The sequence below is a fragment of the Mobula hypostoma genome, chromosome 1 (assembly GCF_963921235.1).
Source record: "Mobula hypostoma chromosome 1, sMobHyp1.1, whole genome shotgun sequence".
NCBI classification, from domain to species: domain Eukaryota; kingdom Metazoa; phylum Chordata; class Chondrichthyes; order Myliobatiformes; family Myliobatidae; genus Mobula; species Mobula hypostoma.
Genome location: NC_086097.1, coordinates 110796667 through 110818386, shown reverse-complemented (window position 1 = coordinate 110818386; position 21720 = coordinate 110796667). Strand labels below are relative to the sequence as shown.

General features: G+C 43.8%; 1 protein-coding gene across 1 annotated transcript in view; it reads left to right on the top strand.

Annotated features, from left to right (window-relative positions):
* itga9 (integrin, alpha 9) overlaps nucleotides 1-21720 on the top strand; it is a 430612-nt gene that overhangs the window by 32292 nt on the left and 376600 nt on the right. The gene's annotated exons all lie outside the window — the stretch shown is intronic.

Here is a 21720-nt window from a genome sequence, read left to right as displayed (position 1 = left end):
ACATCAAAGCACAGAGTAATTCATTGAAACAGTCGAGGAATGTTCAGTTTAATTCAGTTCATTCCAATCTAGTGCTGTGTTGTTCATCGACAGCAGGCCGCAGAGTTAGTCCAGAATCACACAAAATGGCAACAAGATCAAAATCACACAAAGTAGCAATAAAAACAGGAGTAACCAGTTACACACATAACACATAACATGAACTGCAGAGTCCAATCCACAAACTCTGTCGATTAAACCTTGCCCAAGACCAGGACTGTCGCAGCATTAAGCGAGAGGGAGAAAGAGACTGGTCAAATGAGGCACCTTCCTTCGGGAGCAGCTTAGCTTGTAGTTTAGACCATTATACTGGTGATAAAAGTTGGTATATTTTGTCATTGGAAACTTCCTGATTGCATCCAGCGGTATCTCTGTTCAGACTCTCTTTGGTTTATCTATCTTCCTGAAGCGTATCAATAACGTGAGTGAATGGTTGCTGCACACACAAACATCATTCTAGATGAATTGCTGACAGCTTAAAATTGGTGTGTGAGGGACAAATAGAAACCATATGGCAGATGGCATGTCACAACCAAAATGTGGTATGATTTGTTCAATATTCCAAAACAAAGCAATGACTGGAGGTTTTGTAAATTGCAAGTATCTACTCCTCACTAGTTACCTGCAGTACCCCAGTCCTGAAGAAGGGTTTCAGCCCAAAATGTTGACTATCTGTCTATTCTTTTCCATAGATGCTGCCTGACCTCCTGAGCTCCTCCAGCATTTTGTGTGTGTTGCTCTGGATTTCCAGCATCTGCAGAATCTCTTGTGTTTATGATCTACGACTCATAGTTTATTTAAGTTACTACCATAATGCTCAGCTGCTTTATTGTTGACAGTCAGATTAATTGTAGTAAAGCATTGCAATAATTGCACAAAATGAACGGCTTTGGAAAAGCAAGAAGTAAGATTGAGCTTGCACTTCTCAGTGATCCTTTATGGGAGTCTGAGGCAGGACACTGGGTTTGAGAATATGTTTCTTTTTATTGACTTTCACTAAGTGGTCTTTTTAAAAAAAATCTTCTGTGTTGTGCGTTTGAGTCATCCATTAAGGTAGTAGAGGAGAGATACTTGCATGGAGTGTTTGCGTATAGATGGTAATATCAACGGCAGGATAATTTGCCAGATTGGGAGCAAGTGGGCATAGATCGCAGCAATGGGGAAGGCCATTTCTCACATCTTCCTTAACCTATCAATTACCTGGATGTTAAAGAATGGTGAGGAAGACTTCTGTTTTTTTTAAATAATTGGGTATTTGAGTCACAGTTACATCAATGGAATACATTTAATCCATGTCGAATACTTTCTCTACTGAGCAAGTTCCAGACATCCCACCCTGCAAAAACTCATTTCAGGGAGGTAGCACCCCCGCCCCCGGCAACCCCATATCCCCCCCCCCCGTTGACCTCCAAGGGTGTATGTAATACTTTGTTTAGTGATTTTGTCTAATCTGTAAACCAAGTTGGGTATATGCAGAAAATGTGACATTAAAATATGTACTTATATTATATTATCATGTTTATTCTATCACAACTTTAAGCAAGTCTACAGGGAGTTTGGCCTCATCAAGTAGGACATCAATAGAGTAGCTTCTTAGCAGCTAGCCAGCTAGTTTAAATAACGTTAGCTATGCTAATGAACGAATGACACCTGTTAAACTCACCTCAACATGTCTTTCACATTTTAACTCACCATGGGCAATAGAAAAGTCACTGTTGCAAACAGTGCAGCGAGCAACACTGTCATTATTTTTGAGGTCGAATGTAAAGCCCGCCCACAGAGAAAACTGATAGGTCTACTTAGCAGAGTTCCGCAATCATTTTTGCACCGCAGACCGGTTTAATATTGACAATATTCTTGCGAACTGGCTGACCGGGGGCGGGGGTGTTAATCACAACCGGAATATAGGTGATAAGTCAATCGCATCATAACATTTTAAGTAACGTTTGGATATTAAACACACAGCGCATATTTTCCTCGTATGAACATATAAAATCATTGCAACACACCAATATCGCTGAATCAGTGGGAGCCCTGGGCTTGTTTCCCTGCAACAACATGGTCCTATCGAGGGGTAATGGGAGACAGCGATACTCGAAGGGGGTTCCTTATGTCCAGTCTATTCCGCAATTTAGTTTTCATTGCATTCATTGCAGAAATCTCCACTTCACAGAGATATGTTGGAAATGGAAGCAATGTTTTCAGTGCTTCCGTGGCTATCTCAGGATATTCAGCCTTGACTTTGATCCAGAATGCCGGCAGAGATGTTATGTCAAACATACTTTTCAGCCCGCTGTCATTTGCAAGCTCGAGGAGTTGATCTTTTTCCCGCGCTGACACGGATGATTCACCTGGGACATTCACAAATGGGTCACGGACCCATTCCTTTGCACGTCTCGGGTCACTGATGACCTCGCTTGCGTTAAAATTCAACAGTGCATGACAGGGAATGAGGAAAGGTGCAGCTGACTCATATCGTTTGCTCGTGGCCCGGTGGTTGGGGACCACGCTTAGCACGAAGAAAGACCAATCAGGATGCTTGCTCTCCCTCTCCCTCTCCCTCTCAAAAAAATCTATTTCCGGGATATTGTAGATAATTTCCGGGCGTCAGGGAGCCACTATCGATATGCGGGAGACTCCCGGAACTTCCGGGAGAGGTGGGATGTCTGAAGTTCCATTTATCTATGTTTGGTCTATAACTCCTCTAAAACCTTTCCTTTCCATACAGTGAAGGTATTCAGTAGAAGTATTCAAACCCCCCCAACCCCTTGTTTATTTCAACCAGGGATTTTGATCAATTTAACTGACAATTTTTATTTATGAATCACATACTCCTTTTTTCAAAGTGGGGCCCCAAAACAGGGAAAGTTATAAAGCATGAATAACTAAAAATTCAAAAACTGAAATGCCAGCTGTTGAAAAGTATTCATCCCCCTTTGCTCAGTACTTAGTTGAATCACCTCTCGCAGCTATTACAGCCAGTAGTCTTTTTGGATAAGTCTCTGTTAGCTTTGCACAACGTGATGGAGCAAGTGTTTCCCATTCCTCATTGCAAAATTGCTCAAGCTGTGCCAGGTTAATTGGGGAGCGGCAGTGGACAGCAATCTGGAGGTCTTGCCAAAGAGAAGTTCATTTGGATTAGGGCCAGGGCTCTGTCTGGGCTACTCAAGGACATCTGTTTTCTTCATTTGAAGTCGCTCCATGGTTCTTCTAGATGTGTGTTTTGAGTCATTGTCTTGCTGAAAGACAAACTTCCTCCCCAGTTTAAACTTCCTGGCCGAGAATAGAGGTTTTTATTCAGAGTTTCTCTGTAATTAGAAACATTCATCTTCCTTTCAGTCCTGTCATGGTTTCCAGTCCCTGCTGCTGAAAAGTATCCCCATAACATGATACTGCCTCCACTATCCTTTATAGTGGGGACGGTGTTACCTGGCTGATGTACAGTATTAGATTTATGCCACACATGCTGTTTTGTTTTGAGGCCAAAAAGTTCCACTTTAGTCTCATCTGAGCACAAGACCTTCTTCCACATCTGTATAGTATCTTCTAAGTGTTGCTTTGCAAAGTTTTTTTTACGAGCAATGGCATGCTTTTTTTAAAGCCAAGGCTTCTTCCTTGTCACTCTTCCATAAATGCCATTTTTATGCAAGGCTTTAGAAGCTGTGGAGCCATGAACTTCATTTCCATTTGCAGCCACTGACTTCTGCAACTCACTCAGAGTGATTGTTGGCTTCACAGCAGTGTCTCTTTTACAAGTGCCATTCTTCTCCAGGAACAAAGTTTTGAAGGGTGGCCTGACTTAGTCAGTGTGGCTGTGGTTTCATGTCTTTCCACAATAGACTGCACTAAGCTCCGAAGTTGTTCAATGCCTTTGAGATGGTTTTGTACCCTTCTCCAGATTTGTGCTTCTCTGTTATCATTTCCCTGACTTGTCAATGCCCTTTTGTGTTCATTTTGATTTGGTCTGTTCAAAATCTACCATACTGGTTCACCTTACAGAGAGAGCGGTTATTTATTCTTATGAATTCTTTGAAATCAGTTGATCCTCCAATTTTCTACACCAACAAATTGAGTGAGTTGGTAAGGTAATATGCAGAATTGTGCCCGAGGAAAGTTACTGTAGTAATTACAAAGGGGATTTATACCTTTTCAGCCTCACAATTTTGGTTTTCAATTTTTAGTAAATTGTTGACAGGTTTTGGAATTTTTCTTTTGATTTGACACGATACACAATGTTTTGTAGTTTAGCTCAAAAAATCCTGCTTCAATTTGTTTAAAATTCAGAAAACAAGAGGGTAAAATGTGAAACTAGTTGTAAGGCCTGAGTACTTTTCCTAGTCACTGTACAGATTTAAAAAAACTGTAATAGTAACCAAAGATCAAAGGACTGGAGCTGGATGCATTCAGGATGCTGAGAGTATTCTATATTAAGTGCTGTAGTGAGGTGATCAGTCCGGAGGTTCAGGCTGCAGATAATTCGGTGACCATCAGGAAAAGGTTTAACAGGAGTTTGGGCAGGTTCTTGGGTGTGTTGGTTCTCTGTCATATCCAACAATGACAGGAAAGCTGTGTGGGAAGGTTTTTATAGTGTAAGAGCTGGTGCACTGAGGCAGTTCTACTCTCTCGACCATGGAAGTCCAGGCTCCAGTGGTGTGAGTCGTCATCACAACTGGGGTCTCCCTTGTTTGCAGTGGATGACCCTGACTTCTTCAGTGCCTTGTCGTGCCCTTTGTTCTCCAAAAAGCCTTCCAGGCAGCTGGATCTCATTGTAGATCTCATCTACCTAGTCTGCCGGAGCTGGGCTTCACATGCTGTGATAGGCATGCTGAACTTGATGCCCTAACTGAAGGACTGTTAACACCTGTATCTGAGCTCTCTGGTTTTGCACTCCCCAACCCTGGGGGAGAAGCTATGACCATCCATTTTATCCATACCCCTCTTGATTTTATAAACTTCAGTGAGGTCATCTCTCATTCTCTTGTGCTTCAAGGGATAAAGGTCCGGTGCGGTCAATTTTTCCCTGCAGTCCAGGCAGTATTCTTGTAAATCTGTTCTCCGCCCCCTCCTCCGCTCCACTTTGACAACGTCTTTCCTATAATAAGGTGACTATAATTCTGCCCAACACTCCCAGGTGTCGTCTCGCAAGCAACTTGTACAACGGAAACATAGTGCTCCTACTCCTAAACTTGATGCCCTGACAGAACACCAGCATGCAAAACACCTTCTTCACCACAGTGTTGACTTGCATGGCTGCATTCAGTGAGCTGTGCTCTTGTACTCTTTCCCCAATGCTCGTCACTGCCCTGCCACTCACTGTATAGCTTATACCCTGGTTTCAATGTTCAAACGCATCACTTCATGCATATCTAAGTTGAAATCTATTTGGCAGTCCTCAACCCAATTCCTTAGCTGATGAAGGTCTTTTTGCAATACATTGTAACTGGCTTCACTATAAACAAGACAATCTAATTTAGTGTCATCAACAAACTTCATAATCTTGCTATGTGCACTCACAACCATATTATTTACATAAATAGTGAATAACAGAGGTCCTAACACCATCCCCTGAGGCATCCCACTAGTCACAGGCCTCCAGTCAATCATCACCCTCTGCTTCCTACCATTGAATCAATTCTGAATCCATTTCACAAACTCACTGTGGCGATACGGTAGAGTGGTGATTAGCACAACATTTTACACACAGTACATACAGGCGACCCAGGTTCAATTCCCACTACTGCCTGCGTGGAGTTTGCATGTTCTCCCTGTGACTGTGTGGGTCTCCTCCTGCTGCTCCAGTTTCCTCCCACAGTCCAGTTGGTAGTTTAATTGTCCCACAATTGAGCTAGGTTTAAATCAAGGGATTACTGGGTGGCATGGCTCTCAGGGCTGGAATGTCTTGTTCCATACTGTATCTCAAAGGTTTCAAAGGTACATTTAATGTCAGAGAAATGTATATAATATACATCCTGAAATGCTTTTTCTTCGCAACTGTCCATGAAAACAGAGGAGGGCCCAAAGAATGAATGAGAGTTAAATGTTAGAACCCCAAAGCACCCCCACCAACTACCCCTCCCACACGTAAGCAGCGGCAAAGTGACCATCCTCCCTCCCCCACCAGCAAATAAAAGCATCGGCGCCCCCCACCGAGCACTCAAGTGTGCAGCAAAGCATCAATAAAGACACAGACTTGCAGTACCCCAAAGACTACTCGCTCACCCGGTAATTCGACATAGTTCAATGGCTCTCTCTACCTAATAAGGGAAAAAGAGATGTCTCCATTTCACAGCAAGAGAGGAAACAGAGTAAAACAACTCACTGATTTACAATGTTAAAAGTCAGTTGTGTCGCTTTGGGCCTAGAACTCGGAAAAAGAACTTGGGTCTCTGGGCACACAGCTGGCAGTCAGCTTGCTGCTTTTGATCTTCCGTGTACTCCCACGACACACCGATTTCCTGCAAAGGCACCGGCCACCAGAGCCACGAAATCTCGAAACTTTGAAGGTGAGCTAATCTTCTAGGCCGCGTGCTTGGCATATTGAATCACAGCCAGTTGTGAGACCCCACGAGTGGGTCCCATTCCCACAAAGAACCGAAGTCAGTGTGCATCTCCAGGTCAGGGTGTTCAGAAGAACCCTGAAAGGGAAAAATAGAGATATTAAAGATAGAAATAGAGCTGTTTTCGAAGATGCAAGCAGAGGAGTCGCCCTCAGGCACTATTGTCTCCTAAGCTCCTCCTTAGGAGCGGTCCTGCAGCCTTGTGACTGTCCACTCGTTGGAAACGCCTGCGTACTTCAGCCTCAGAGATGACCAAGCTGTGGGTCGCATCAACTATAGCTCTCCTCAGGAGCTCAGTGTTGGCAACATCAAATCGAGCATAAAAGAGATTTAGCTCGTCTGGGAGAGAGGCAGTGATGTTGGAAACTCCACTGCATTTAGTTTTGAAGTCTGCGATGGTGTGCAGACCTTGCCATAAGCTGTGTGTGTTGTTGGTGGAGAGTTGAGTTTGAATCTTGTTCCTGTATTGTTCCGTTGCCTTGATGACTTTGCACTGATCGTAGCTGTATTTCTTGAGTTCCTGCTCATTACCAGCAGCGTAAGCTCTGTGTCGCGCGGTAAGTACTGCTCGCACGAAACTGTTGATCTAAGGTTTCTGGTTTGGGTAGACCCTGACCGATTTCTGGGGGACAACATCTTCGATGCACTTCAGGATGAAACTTGTGACCCCTTCTGTGAACTTGGAGACATCCTCATCACGGAAGGCATTCCAGTTGACGTAGTCAAAGTAGTCCTGTAGCACGGAGGCCGATTGGTCGGACCAGCAGTGGACGGTTTTAACTCTGGCCGCCTCTCATTTCAGTTTCTGCCTGTACTCTGACAGTAACAAGATGAAGGAGCGATCCAATTTTCCAAATGGTGTTTGAAGGAGCACTTCGTAAGCATTGCAGAAGGGAGAGCAGCAGATATGGAGCTATGTTGAATGATCTGATGTCTGATGACTGATCGGGTTGCAAATAGCAGACCCCAATGAAATGAAAGGCAGATGATCAAACACCAAGAGCATTAGCTGCAGCTTTCTGAGTGTGAGCTGGAATTGCTTCCAGTGCCGAAGGCAGTTTGGAAAGAGAGTCAAGAGGTGGATAAGCATTATTGATAACCTGTATTGTGAGGGTACTTGTTTATTTGGCCTGAGAAAGCATATGACTGGGAACTGCTTCCATAAGAAGTAGAAAAATGATTAAATTGTACGGACAAAGTAAATGTGGAATATTACTTTGAAATAAATTCTGTGACATGTTAAAACAGCCCTAAGGTGTTTTAAGGATTTTTGCTGAAGTCCATAAAAGTCCTGATTTACTCTTGAAGAATTTAGTTTGCCTGAAGTGGTAAGCTGGGGACAGTCACATTAACATGGTGCATTCCTGCCTTCCCCATGCAGAGCCTCGGAAAGGAGGAGAGGTATTTTGGTGCCCCAACTTTTCCCCTTTTCTCCTTGCTGAAGATCTTTTCCTGAAAACAAGAAGCTGACAACTACTTTGTGGGAGAACTGAGGTTATAGGGCTGGGAGGTGTTCCCTTTTTTGTGAGTTCCATTGATACCATGACACTGTCGGCCCAGATGTTCATAAACAGGAAGCCAGAGAAACCACTGAGCAATAAAAGGGTGTAGAAAGTTGATGTAATGAATCTGAAATGTCTCCTTTTGATTCCTGGGAAGATAGAAGGGAGTCACAAAGTTCCAGACACAAGTGATTACTGAATTTCGCTCGACGGAAGGCCATTTGGCCCTTTATACCTGTGCCATCAATAAATTTCATTCGCCCAGGAATTCCTCCAAACTTTTCCTTGTAAAGTATTCTATTTCCTTTTCATTTCCGCTGGATTATGGCTCCCTCTCAGTTGCTTGCCGTGCCAAGATGTGGAGACTTGTGTATTTGTCGTAGAACATCGAACAATACAGCTCAGGAACAGCACCTTCTGCCACAATGTTGTGCCAAACTAATTAAGATAATGACCCTTAATCCTTTCTACCTGAACATTGTCCATGTCCCTCCATTCTGGGCATGTCCTTGAACCCATCTACGAGCCTCTTAAATACCTTTCTTGTATTTGCCTGCACCATCTAGTTAGCAGCACATTGCCACCACTCTCTGCTGTGTATTTAAAAAAAAGAATAGTGCCCCCTACATCACTTTTGAACTTCCTCCCCTCACCTTGAATGCATTCCTTCTAGCAATATACATTTCAACCCTGAGGACAAAGGTACTGGCTGTTTACTCTGTCTATGACTTTGTATAATACTCCTAATTTGGAGTATCGTGTGCAGTTTTGTTCACCTACCTACAGTAAAGATATAAATAAGGTTGAAAGAGTATGGAGAAGATTTACAAGTATGTTCTCGGGTCTGAAGGACTTGAGTTATAAGGAAATATTGAATAGGTGAGGACTTTATTCCTTGGAACGTAGAAGGTGGAGGGGAGATTTGATAGAGGTATACAAAATTATGAGGGGTATAGATACAGTAAATGGCTTTTTCCACTGAGGTTGGGTGGAACTACAACTAGATGTCATGTGTTTGTGTGAAAGGTGAAAAGTTTAAGAGGAAGATGAGGGGGAACTTCACTTAGAGGGTGGTGAGAGTGTGGAATGAGCTGCATGAGAGCTCGATTTCAATGTTTAAGAGAAGTTTGGATGGGTAAACGGATGGTAAGCATATGGAGGGCTATGGTCCTGATGCAGGTCAATGGGAGAAGTCAGTTTAAATGGTTCAGCATGAAATAGATGGGCTGAAAGACCTGTTTTTGTGCTGTATTTTTCTGTGACTGTGACTATATCGTCGATAATTTTATAATCTTGTCAAATCTCCCCTCAGCCTTGGCCACTCCTTTGGCTAACCTCTTCTTGTAGCACATGCTCTTTAATACAGGCAACATCTTGGTAAATCTCTTCTGCACCCTTGCTGTAGACTCCACATCCTTCCTACGATGGGGTGATTGAAGCTGAATGCTATCCTCTAGATGCAGCCGAACCAGAGTTTTGTAAATCTGCAGCATAACTTCCTGACTCTTGACCTCAGTGCATTAACTAATAAAGGCAAAGATGCCATATGGTGCCTTCTTTACCACTTTCGGGGAGCTGTGAACTTGGACCTCAAGATCCCTCTACACATCAACACAGTTATGGGTCTTGCTATTAACAGTGTACTGTCTCTTTACATTTGATATCCCAATGTGCAACACTTTACATTTGGCCGGTTTAAACTCCATCTGCCATCTCTCTGCCCGTATTGGCAACTGATCTATATCCTAATGTATCCTTCGGCAAACCGCTGCAATATCCACAACACCATCAGTCTTTGTGCCATCTGCAAACTTTGTAATCCACCTTCATATTTCAGAAATAGCTAGGGTTCCAATATAAATCTCTGCTGAATACCAGTATTCCTGGACCTCCAGCTGGAATAAGACTCATTAAACTCTGCATTCTGTTCTAAGGATTCAGTTGCTGAACCTGTGTGGCTGCATGAGTTGGGAGGATACTTGAACCCACAATAGTTTTAAAATCCTGATACTAATGCTTTATTTGGGACAAAATATTTTGAAAGAATCCTGAACTTAATTATTTTTGTGTGTCAACTATTCATATGTACAATTTTAGAATAACTAGTCTTTTTTGAGTTGTTGGATAGGTTTATAGGATTAGAGAAAATAATAATGCAGACTTTGGAGAGATTATAGAAAGAGGTTCACCAAGATGTTTCCTGAATTAGAGACTATTGCAAGGAGAGCTTGGACAAATTTGGGTTGCTTTCTCTGCGGTAACAGGCTGAAGGGTGACCTGATTTATGTATATAAATTATGAGAGACAGAGGTGGTCCCGGAATGGAAATGTCAAAGAGTGGGTTTTCTGTCCACCACTATTGATACTGCCCTCAGCTGCATATCCTCCATTTCCCACACACCTGCCCTCAACCCATACTCCCACTGCCATAAAGGGGATAGAGATCTTTTTTGTCCTTATTATCCCGTGAGCTTCTGTATTCAGCACACCATTCTCCGCAATTTCTGTCGTCTGCAATGGGATCCTTCCACTAATCTCATAACTTCTTCCCCCTACTCTCAACTTTCGAAAGAGATCATACTCTGTGACTCCCTTGTCTGCTCGACCCTCCTTACTGATCTCCCTCCTGGCATTTAACCCTGCAATTGTGACAGGTGCTACACCTGCCGCTACACCTTTTCTCTCAGCACCAGGGCCCCAAACAGTCCCTACAGGTGAGGTGGCACTTCTCTTGTGAGTCTGCTGGGGTCATCTGTTGTATACGATGCTCCTGGTGTGACTTCCTCTACATCGATGAGACCCAATGCAGATTGGGTGACTGCTTGGTTGAACACCTCCGTCCTGCTTGCCGTAAAGGCAGATCACCCAATGGCTACCTATTTCAGTTCAGCTTCCCATTCCCATTCTGACATGTCTCTCCATGGCCACCTCTACTGCAACGGTGGAGGGGTGACAGCTTCTGGGTATCCTACCAACCTGATGGCATGAACATTGATTTCTCTAACTGGAGGTAATTTCTCCTGCATCCCTCGTTTTTTCCATTCCCCATTCTGGTTCCCCTCTCCCTCCCTTCTCTTTTCACTTGCTCATCACCTCCCTCTGGTCTCTCTTCCATGGTCCACTGTCCTCTCCTATTAGATTTGTTCTCCATTTCTCTCTATTCCCCTCCATGGATGCTGCCTGACTTGCTGAGTTCCTCCAGCATTTTGTGTTGCTTAGGATTTTCAGCATCTGCAGAATCTCTTGTGTGTATGAAAATGTCTGATACTAGAAGGTATGCATTTAAGGTGAGGGGGAAAAGTTTAATGGAGATGTTTTGGGGTAGGTCTTTGTTTTTACACAGCGCGTGGAATGCTTTGTCAGGGGAGGTAGGTGGAGGCAGATCTGATAGCAATTTCAAAGAGGCATTTGACATCTGAATGTGGAACATAGCACACTACAGTGCTTGAATAGATAGTAAATGATGGGACGTGGAGCAGGTGCAGGTCGATTTGCAGATCAAATCAGTATCATACTCGGCACAAGGGCCAGTTCCTGTGCTGTAGTGTTTTGTCTTCTATATTGAGATGGCAGCCATCTAACCCATTGTGACATTCCCAGTCAAGAAAGTGATACCCAGCCTAATCCCACTTTCTTGACCAGTTGAAGGCCCTAGCTGGTTAAGTCCATAACACCATCTGATATAGGAGCAGAATTAGGCCATTTGGCCCATCGAGTCAGCTCCTGCCATCTCATCATGGCTGATCCATTTCCTTCTTAGCTTTAGTCTTCTCCCTTCTCCCCATACCCCTTCATGACCTGACTAATCGAGAACCTATCAACCTCTGCTTTAAATATACCCAATAACTTGGCCCCGATAGCCACCTGTGGCAATGAATTCCACAGATTCACCACTCTCTGGCTAAGGAAATTCCTCCTCATATCCCTTCTAAATGGACATTGCTCTGTTCTGAGGCTGTGTCCTCTGGTCTTAGACTCTCCCTCCATAGGAGGCATCCTCTCCACGTCTACTCTATCAAGGCATTTTAACATTCGATAAGTTTCAATGAGATCCTCCCTTGTTCTTCTGAATTTCAGCGAGTACAGGCCCAGAGACATCAAACGCTCCTCATGACAAGCCTTTCAATTCTGGAATCATTTTGGTGTATCTGCTTTGAACCCTCTCTAATGTCAGCACATCCACGGATAAGGGGCCCAAACTACTCACAGTACTCCAAGTGAGGCTTCGTCAGTGCCTTATAAAGCCTCAACATTACATCCTTGCTTTTACGTTCTAGTCCTCTTAAAATGAATGCTAACATTGCATTTGCCTTCCTCACCACCGACTCAACCTGCAAGTTGATCTTTAGGGAATCCTGCACAAGACTCACAAGTCCCTTTCCACCGTAGACTTCTGAGTGTCCTCTCCACTTGAGCACGCACACAAGTATTGTTTTAGTTTGATACGGGTCTCTGCATCCATCGCCCACCTAGCTGTACCACTTTCACTTTCTTTTCATAATCTTCCTCTCCATCCTTTGCCCTGATGTAGAAGTTTGGCATGAAATGTCAAGTGTTCACCCCCACTCCCCCTTGTCGTGCTGAGTCTCCAATACTTCAGATTCCAATCTCTGTATTCTCTTGTGTCTCCACTGTTGATTCACTCTTTTCTCACCGCTGAAGTTGTTTCGGGCAGGTATCCTTGAAAACTTTCTTCAGCATGTTCTCAATATAATCACATCTTTCCTGTGCTAAGATGACCAAATCTATACCCAATAATCTAACATATTTTAAGAATGGAATGTATCATGTGCATTTCTCATTATTTTAATGATTCATAGTCATAGTCATACTTTATTGATCCCGAGGGAAATTTGTTTTCGTTACAGTTGCACCATAAATAATTAAATAGTAATAAAACCATAAATAATTAAATAGTAATATGTAAATTATGCCAGGAAATAAGTCCAGGACCAGCCTATTGGCTCAGGGTGTCTGACCCTCCAAGGGAGGAGTTGTAAAGTTTGATGGCCACAGGCAGGAATGACTTCCTATGATGCTCTGTGTTGCATCTCGGTGGAATGAGTCTCTGGCTGAATATACTCCTGTGCCCAACCAGTCCATTATGTAGTGGATGGGAGACATTGTCCAAGATGGCATGCAACTTGGACAGCATCTTCTTTTCAGACACCACCGTCAGAGAGTCCAGTTCCATCCCCACAACATCACTGGCCTTATGAATGAGTTTGTTGATTCTGTTGGTGTCTGCTACCCTCAGCCTGCTGCCCCAGCACAACAGCAAACATGATAGCACTGGCCACCACAGACTCATAGAACATCCTCAGCATCGTCCGACAGATGTTAAAGGACCTCAGTCTCCTCAGGAAATAGGGACGGCTCTGACCCTTCTTGTAGACAGCCTCAGTGTTCTTTGACCAGTCCAGTTTATTGTCAATTTGAATCCCCAGGTATTTGTAATCCTCCACCATGTCCACACTGACCCCCCTGGATGGAAACAGGGGTCACCGGTGCCTTAGCCCTCCTCAGGTCTACCACCAGCTCCTTAGTCTTTTTCACATTAAGCTGCAGATAATTCTGCTCACACCATGTGACAAAGTTTCCTACCGTAGCCCTGTACTCAGCCTCATCTCCCTTGCTGATGCATCCAACTATGGCAGAGTCATTCGAAAACTTCTGAAGATAACAAGACTCTGTGCAGTAGTTGAAGTCCGAGGTGTAAATGGTGAAGAGAAAGGGAGGCAAGACAGTCCCCTGTGGAGCCCCAGTGCTTATGTTACTGCCTTTAAAATTAGTAAACAAATTCTAATGGCCCTTCTGTTCCTTCTCAGCACTCAATATTCTCCTAATCACTTACTTAGCTCCTTACCTTTTTGCAACACCTCAACAGCATTACCTCACAGATTCATTACCATAGATGCTGCCTGACCTGCTGAGTTCCTCCAGCATTTTAGGTGTGTTGGTTCATTTTACATCCAGCTAGCCTCCAACCTGATGGTATTGATTTCTCCTTCCCTCTTCTATTCGCTACTCTGGCCTCTTACCTCTTCTCCTCACCTGCCTATCACCTCCCCCTGGTGTCCCTCCTTCCCTTTCTCCCATGGTCCACTCTCCTTTCCTATCAGATTCCTTCTTCCCCAGCCTTTTTTACCTTTACCACCCATCACCTCCCAGCTTTTTGCCTCATCCACCCCCCCCCCCACCCATCTGGCTTCACCTATCACCATCCACCTTCTAGCTTGTCCTCCTTCCCCTCCCCGCATGTTTTTATTCTGGTATTTTCCCCCTTCCTTTCCAGTCCCGAAGAAAGTTCTTGGCCTGAAACATCAACTGTTTATTCCTCTCCATAGATACTGCCTGGCCTGCTGAGTTCGTTCAGCAAATTGTGTGTTGCTTTAAATTCCATTTACTATTTTTCTGACAGACCAGCCAAGTCATAAGGTCATGCACTGAAACCTTGCTTTGGCGCACCATGTCTCATTATTACTCATCTAAACGCATCTCATTTACCAGCACCGTATATTTAGCCTGTCACAATAGTGCAATGCTGTGATAGCGTGGGGCATTGGAGTTCGGCGTTCAATTCTGGTATCCTCTGTAAGAAGTTTGTACGTCCTTCCCGTGAGTGCGTGGGTTTGCTCCGCCTGCTCCAGTTTCCTCCCACAGTTCAAAGACGTGGGGGCTAGTAGGGTGTTTGGTCATTGTAAATTGCCCTAGGGTTAAATAGGTGGGTTGCTGGCCAGTGTGGCTCATTGGTCCAGAAAGGCCTGTTGTACCTTATCTCTAAATAAATAAGATATCCCATATCCTTCTAGGCCATGCCTTGTCCAGATGGCATAGCTGCGGTGATACAAACAGAAGATTCTAGGCCATGGCTTGTCCAGATGTTATAGCTGTGGTGATACAGACACAAGATTCTGCAGATGTTGATCAACACACACAAAAGGTTAGACGATCTCAGCAAGTCATAGCATCTATGGTGGACGTTTCAGACTGTAATCCTTCTTATGGGCTTGTGAGTGCTGGTACAGCTGGTTGTGCTGTACGTAGACTTGAAGTGCCAGAGATCCACCCAGGGGTGGGTAATGGTCAGTGCAGACCGTGTGAGCCACATGGTCTCTTTCCATGCTGCATTTTTCTATGATAAAATTCAATTACAAAAACTAAGGCCCTCTCACTGAAACCTGTGGAACTGCACTCACAATACCCTTTATTTTCATCCAGCACCTATTTTAGATCTAATCTGTAATTCTCCCTTGGATCCTGTGAAGATATACTTTGTTCAATGACTTGCTTTACTTCAAGCAATACTGCGTCCACGCAAGAGGACAGGACAGAACAGGGATGACTTGGTTTAACCTGACAGTAGATTAGGACTCACCCAGTACTGATTTAAGCTTGAATCCGTATTAACTATTCAAGTGTCAAGTGAGGCTGAATTCAAGGCTTTTTAAGTTAGTAGCTGTAGCATATAGGACAGTGTTTTGCATCCATAACTCATTTCCCCCAACCAGTTGCTTGTGTCTGGAAGTGAAAGGGGCTGTCTGTGAAATCGCACAAAATGCTGGAGGAACTCAGCTGGTCAGGCAGCGTCTATGGATGGGGACAAGACAGTTGACGCTTCAGGCCGAGACCCTTCATCAGGACTCAGGAGCTGTGAGGAAGGGTCGCAGTCCTAAATGTCAACTGCATTTTCCCCTCCGGCAGAGAGTGTGAGTGTGTGTGTGTGTCTCTATCTGTCTCAAGATTACTAGCAACTGCACAATCTTCGTCTATGAATTCACTTATTTTCCACTTCCAAGTCCTTGCGCTCTAATCCTTGACCCTCAAATCATCAGTCCATTTCTGTTTTCTCAGACCCCTGCCTCTGTCTTTGATATGGTAATCACTATTAAAAACTATTGATGTGTCTCAAGATGGCTGCTCCACCTTTCACGATTCTAGTCTCTACCCTGTAAGTCTGAGGTAGTGTATGTGTTTAGATTTGGGAGGCCCCGTGCAGTACACTGCATGCTGCTCTGCTGTGAAAGCCTCCCACCTGTCAGAAACAGGAAGATGTTGTGTTTTCAAACCAACACATTCAAAGGAAAAATTGGGAGTCCGAAATGTGGTGTAACTTTGAGTTTACTTTAAGTGAGGTGTGCACGTATCATGTGTTAGCATGATGACGTATACAATTCACGTATTTATGCATATTACCTGCACTGAATTATTTAAATGAACAAGAATGCTTAATCAACCTGTATATATATACAAGATATCTCAAATATTTCCAACATAGGTTTTAGCAGAATGGAAGGAATGATGATGTGATGGGGAAGTTATTTTTAATACACAAAGTGGTTGATAGCTGAAACAAAGTGAATCAAATGGGATATCTTAGTTTAAGAGAGTTTTGAATGGGACTGACACTCATCTGATGCGGACAAATAGGATCAGTGTAGGTAAACAAGAGTCAGCAAGTCCATGGTGGCCGAAGGCCTTTCTATACTCTAGGCCTCTGGACTGCAAAGATGATGCTTGGCTTTTAATTTCATTTTTTAATCTCTCATTTTCAGTTTTGGTGTGAGGAGCAATTGGATTTCTTGTTGCTCTGATTAAGGCCATCTGTCCTGCTGTGTTCTTCCACTGAGCCAGACTTCTAATGCTGCCCTGAAAGCTTGTCTGTCACTAGTTACTCACTGGTCTGCCATTGTGCTCAATCTGCATTCATACCGTCGATTCCCCTTCCCTATTTCCATTATACTACGGACTAGCCAACTTCACTCTCTGCCATAAACTGTTTCCATTAGAGTTTTGACCTCACAGGAAATAAAAAGATTGAGCAGGAAATTTTAGAGCTAATATAATGCGATTATATACTATCTTGTTTTCATTTGTAGAATTTCTGCCAACTGCTTACTGTAGTTATGGGCCTGATCTGCAAAACACAAAATTCTGGTATTTATTGTCCATCCATAAGTTCCCCTCAACTGAATTGGGAGTCAACAATTTTGGAAGTGTATGTAGCTCAGTCTAGGTAAAGGATGACATATTTTCTGGAGGAGAAGCACCTCATTTTCTGTCTTGGTAGCCTCCACCAGAACATCTCTAATTTCCAATAATTTTCCCCTTCCCCCTTCCCTCTTCCCTCTTTTCCCCTTCCCTCTTCCCTCTTCTTTTCCCCTTCCCTCTTCCCTCATCTTTCCCCTTCCCCTTCTCTCTTCTTTTCCCCTTCCTCCTCCCCTCTTCTTTTCCCCTTCCCCCCCTTCTTCTTTTCCCCTTCCCCCTCCCTTCTTCTTTCCCCCTCTTCTTTCCCCCTCTTCTTTCCCCCTCCCTTCCCCCTTCCCCCTTCCCCTTCCTCCTTCCCCCTTCCCTCTTCTTTTCCCTTCTCCTTCCTTCTTTTCCCCTTCCCCCTCCCCTCTTTTCCCCTCCCCTCCCCTCTTTTCCCCTCCCCTCTTCTTTCCCCCTTCCCCCTCCCCTCTTTTCCCCTCCCCTCCCCTCTTCTTTCCCCCTTCCTTCTCCCTCCCTTCCTCCTTCCTCCTTCCTCTTTCCCCATCCTCCTTCCCCCTTCCCCCTTCCCCCCTCCCCTTCCCTCTTCCCTCTTCTTTTCCCCTTCCCCTTCCCTCTTCTTTACCTTTCCCCTCCCCTCTTCTTCCCCCTCCCCTCTTCTTCCCCCTCCCCTCTTCTTTCCCCCTCTTCTTTCCCCCTCTTCTTTCCCCCTCCCTTCCTCTTTCCTCCTTCCCCTTCCTCCTTCCCCTCCCCCTCCCCTTCCCCCTTCCCCCTTTCCCCCCTTCCCCCTCTCTCCTCCTCTCTCCCCCCCATCACTGCCCCTGTTGCTCATCTTCCTTCCCTTTCTCTCATGGTCAACTTTCCTTTCCTATCAGATTCCTCCTTTTTCAGCTTGTACTCCTGTTGACCCCCCCTCCCCCACACCTTATTCTGGCTTCTTTCACCTTCCTTTCTTGTCCTGAGGAAGAGTCTTGGCCTGAAACTTCGACTGTTGGTTCATTTCTATAGATGTTGCCTGACCTGATTGAGTTCCTCCAGCATTTTGTGTTTGTTGGTCTTGATATACAGCATCTGCAGAATCTCATGTGTTTAAGATTTTCTTTGCTGTTTGACATAGTGGAACATGGTGCGTTGTATGACAGTCCAGTGGTTACCAGTATCTGAAACTATCTTTTCATTTTAAAAAGTCCAAATTAATTAATTACTTGAATCTAAATTCCCCAGATACTGCGGTGGAATTCAACTTTGTTTCTGAATCAATTGTAGAATTCTACTCCAGCAGCAAAAGTGTTGTACCTAATTTCAGAAGCAGAATGTTCCCAGTAGTTAAGAAACTATTTACTGTTGGTTTCTGGTCAAAAGGTGTCCTGAGCAGCAGAATAATTTCTTACTTGCCAATCAGTGGGCTGCCTACATCTCAACAGCCCACTCACTGCCAAAGCTAAACCCTCATTCTAGAATCTCTCATATTGCAAATGGCAATGAAGATCGTGGGTTCTTATAAATATTTGCCCAGAACTGCAGTGGAAAAGGCAGAGGTAATATTCGCCAACAATTAAGTGAAAGCAGAAGCTGGCAATATATCTTAAAGTATTTTCAAAGTGTTCTGAATTCCTCACAGATGACTGAAAAGGAAGTTCTACTGATGTTCAAAGTTCAAAGTTAAAAGTTCAAAGTACATTTATTATCAAAGTATGTATACGTTATACAACCTTGAGATTTTATCTCCTTACAGGCAGCCACAAAACAAAGAACCCCAATAGAACCCATTGAAAACAAAAGAAGACCATGCAAAGGGAGAGAAAAACAAATCGTGCATACAATAAAAGCAAGCAGACAGTGTTCAGGACTGAAGTTGACAATGCCAGGCATCACTGCAGCCCATCTGGAAGCCCACTAGTTGCAGGCCATAGCCTCAGTCCAGCACCTAGGAGCAAAGCCCGCAGGGCAGCGAGCCAAACCAGCCCGTTTATCAACTCCAAACCCACCAATTTCAATCTGGCCTGCCACTTAAATCATCCAAACCTCGGGTTATTCCTTGCTCTCTGCCACTTTGATACGAGCAGAGTGATTCCACCACTGTTTCCTTTTTTACGGTCCTGCATGAGACCACTTGCCAACATAAAAACTGGCCTAACTGGTAAATGAAATAGTTGACACACTAGATACCTTAACAGTTGACCCCATGGACGTATCAGGAAAGTTGACAGAATGTCAGAAATAGAAGCGGGAGTAGGCCAGCTGACACGTCGAGTCTGCTGCACCATTCAGTGAAAGCAGCTCCACCTACCTCCCTTTTCCCCTATAATCCTTAATACCCCAGTTACGCAAAGATCTATCTAACTGTGCCTTAAATATATTTAATGAGGTAGCCACCATTTAAACAATAATCTAATCTTCTGTTGTGGATGATCTCACATTTGTCAATGTTGTACTATCTATATCACTTAACCTAGCTATATCTCTGCTACTTCTCTGCAATTGCTGTACAATTTGCTTTTCCACTTAATTTAGTGTTATCAGCTAACTTAATTATGCTTTAGTTTTATTTACTTAACAAGATACGGTGTGGGATAGACCCCTTTGGGGCTTTGAACTGCACTGCCCTGCAATCCCCCGATTTAATCCGAGCCTACTGACAGGACAATTTACAATGACCAATTAACTTACCAACCAGTACACCTTTGAACTGTGGGAGGAAACCGGAGCACCCGGAGGAAACGCACGTGGTTATGTGGAGAATGTACAAACTTCTTACAGGCAGCGGCGGGAATTGAACTCAGATTGCCTGACTGTAAAGCGATATGCTAACCATTACACTACCATGTACACTCTGTTCTCTCTTACAAATGTATGTTGTGAACAGTTGTGGGCCAGCACCGACCCCTGTGGCACTCTGCTTACCACTGATTGCCGACCAGAGAGACACCCATTTATCCCAACTCACTGCCTTTAATTGATTAGCCAATCCTCTAACCATGCTAATACATTATCCTCAACTTACCTTGTGCATCCTTACCTAATGGATAAGTCTTTTATGCGGTACCTTATCAAAAGCTGCTGGAAATCCAACTATACAACAGCTATTGAAGCATGTCACCAACATCCTGGGGTACTGACGAAAATGAGGGAGCGGGTTCATGTGGGCACTCCCATAAACTTCCAAATCTTTAGAATCAAAAATGGATCTAGATGACTGGAGAGTGGCAAGTGTTGTTCAACAAGCCCGGCAACCCCTGTGCAAACAGTTTAATCTTGGTTATGGGAAATTTATAGAAACATCGGATCAGAGCAGGATTAAGGAAAACACTGGGGAATTGATATGGATAATATAGTGGATATGCAGGGATTTCCAGAAGGCTTTTGATAAAGGAGCCATGTAAAAGGCTTATCAGCAAGGAGGAGGCACATGACATAAAATGGGACTTTGACAAGGAAATAAAGCAGTAAACATGGTGAATAGACACATGAGGGGTTTCGGTCTGAAATGTTGACTGTTTGCTCTTTTCCATAGATGCTGCCTGGCCCGCTAAGTTCCTCCAGCACTTTGTGTGTTTTGCTTTGGATTTCCAGCAGCTGCAGATTTTCTCTTGTTTGCCACGGTGAATAGTTGTTTGCCTGGCTGCAGTAAAATGTATCATAGTGTTCTGCAGGGACCAGTGTCAGGCTATTAGTTTTGTTAACGTATTAGAATTATGAGTGCAAGCTGCAATTTCTAAACGTACACCAAACTTGTCAGAATTTTAAATTACAATGAAGATGGTGACAGATTACACGAGGAAGTAAACAAGCTGGTAGAATGAGCACAGTTGCAGCAGATAAAGTTTTTAAAGCAGAGAACTGTGATGGCACAGATTGGGTGAATGCACCCGGTCCTTCCTCCCCAGGTCAGTGAATCTAGAACTCGAGGGAGGGTTAAGTTGAGAGGGGAAAGATTAATAGGAACTTGAAAGGTAATTTTTCTCTCGAGAAGGAGCAACTTTTTTCCCACTGCCATCAGATTTCTGAATAGACATTGAACTCATAAACACTAACACTCTACTAGTACTTTTTGACTAATACTTAATTTAACTATGATATATTTACTGTAATTCGCAGTTTTTATTTGTTGCAATGTGCTATTGCTGCATAACAACACATTTCGCAATATACACTGGCAATATTAAACCTGATTTTCATTTTGATTCTGACTGAGTTGCCAGAGGAAATGGTTGAGGTAGGTACAACAACAACTTTGAAAAAAACTTTTAAAGGACAGTTGAACAGCTCCGTGGATAGGAAAGGTTTCAAAAGTTATTGGCTGCACATGGTCAAATACTAGTTTGGATGGCATTGACCATCAGGGCTGAAGGGTCTATGTCTATGCTGTAGTCCTCTCTGACAATGTACATCAGAGTGATAGAGTTGTACAGCATGAACTAAAGGCCCCTCAGCCCATTCTTCCACAACAGCCAAGGTTTCTTCTTGAGTTCATCCCAATTGCCTGCATTTGGTCCTTTATCATTCTGAATCTTTCCATGAACCTCTCTAAATGTCTATTATACTTTGTAAATGTACCACCTCTGCCACTTCCTCTGGCAGCTCTTTCCATGTACATAACTACCATTGTGAAAAGCTTGTCTCTCAGGTCATTT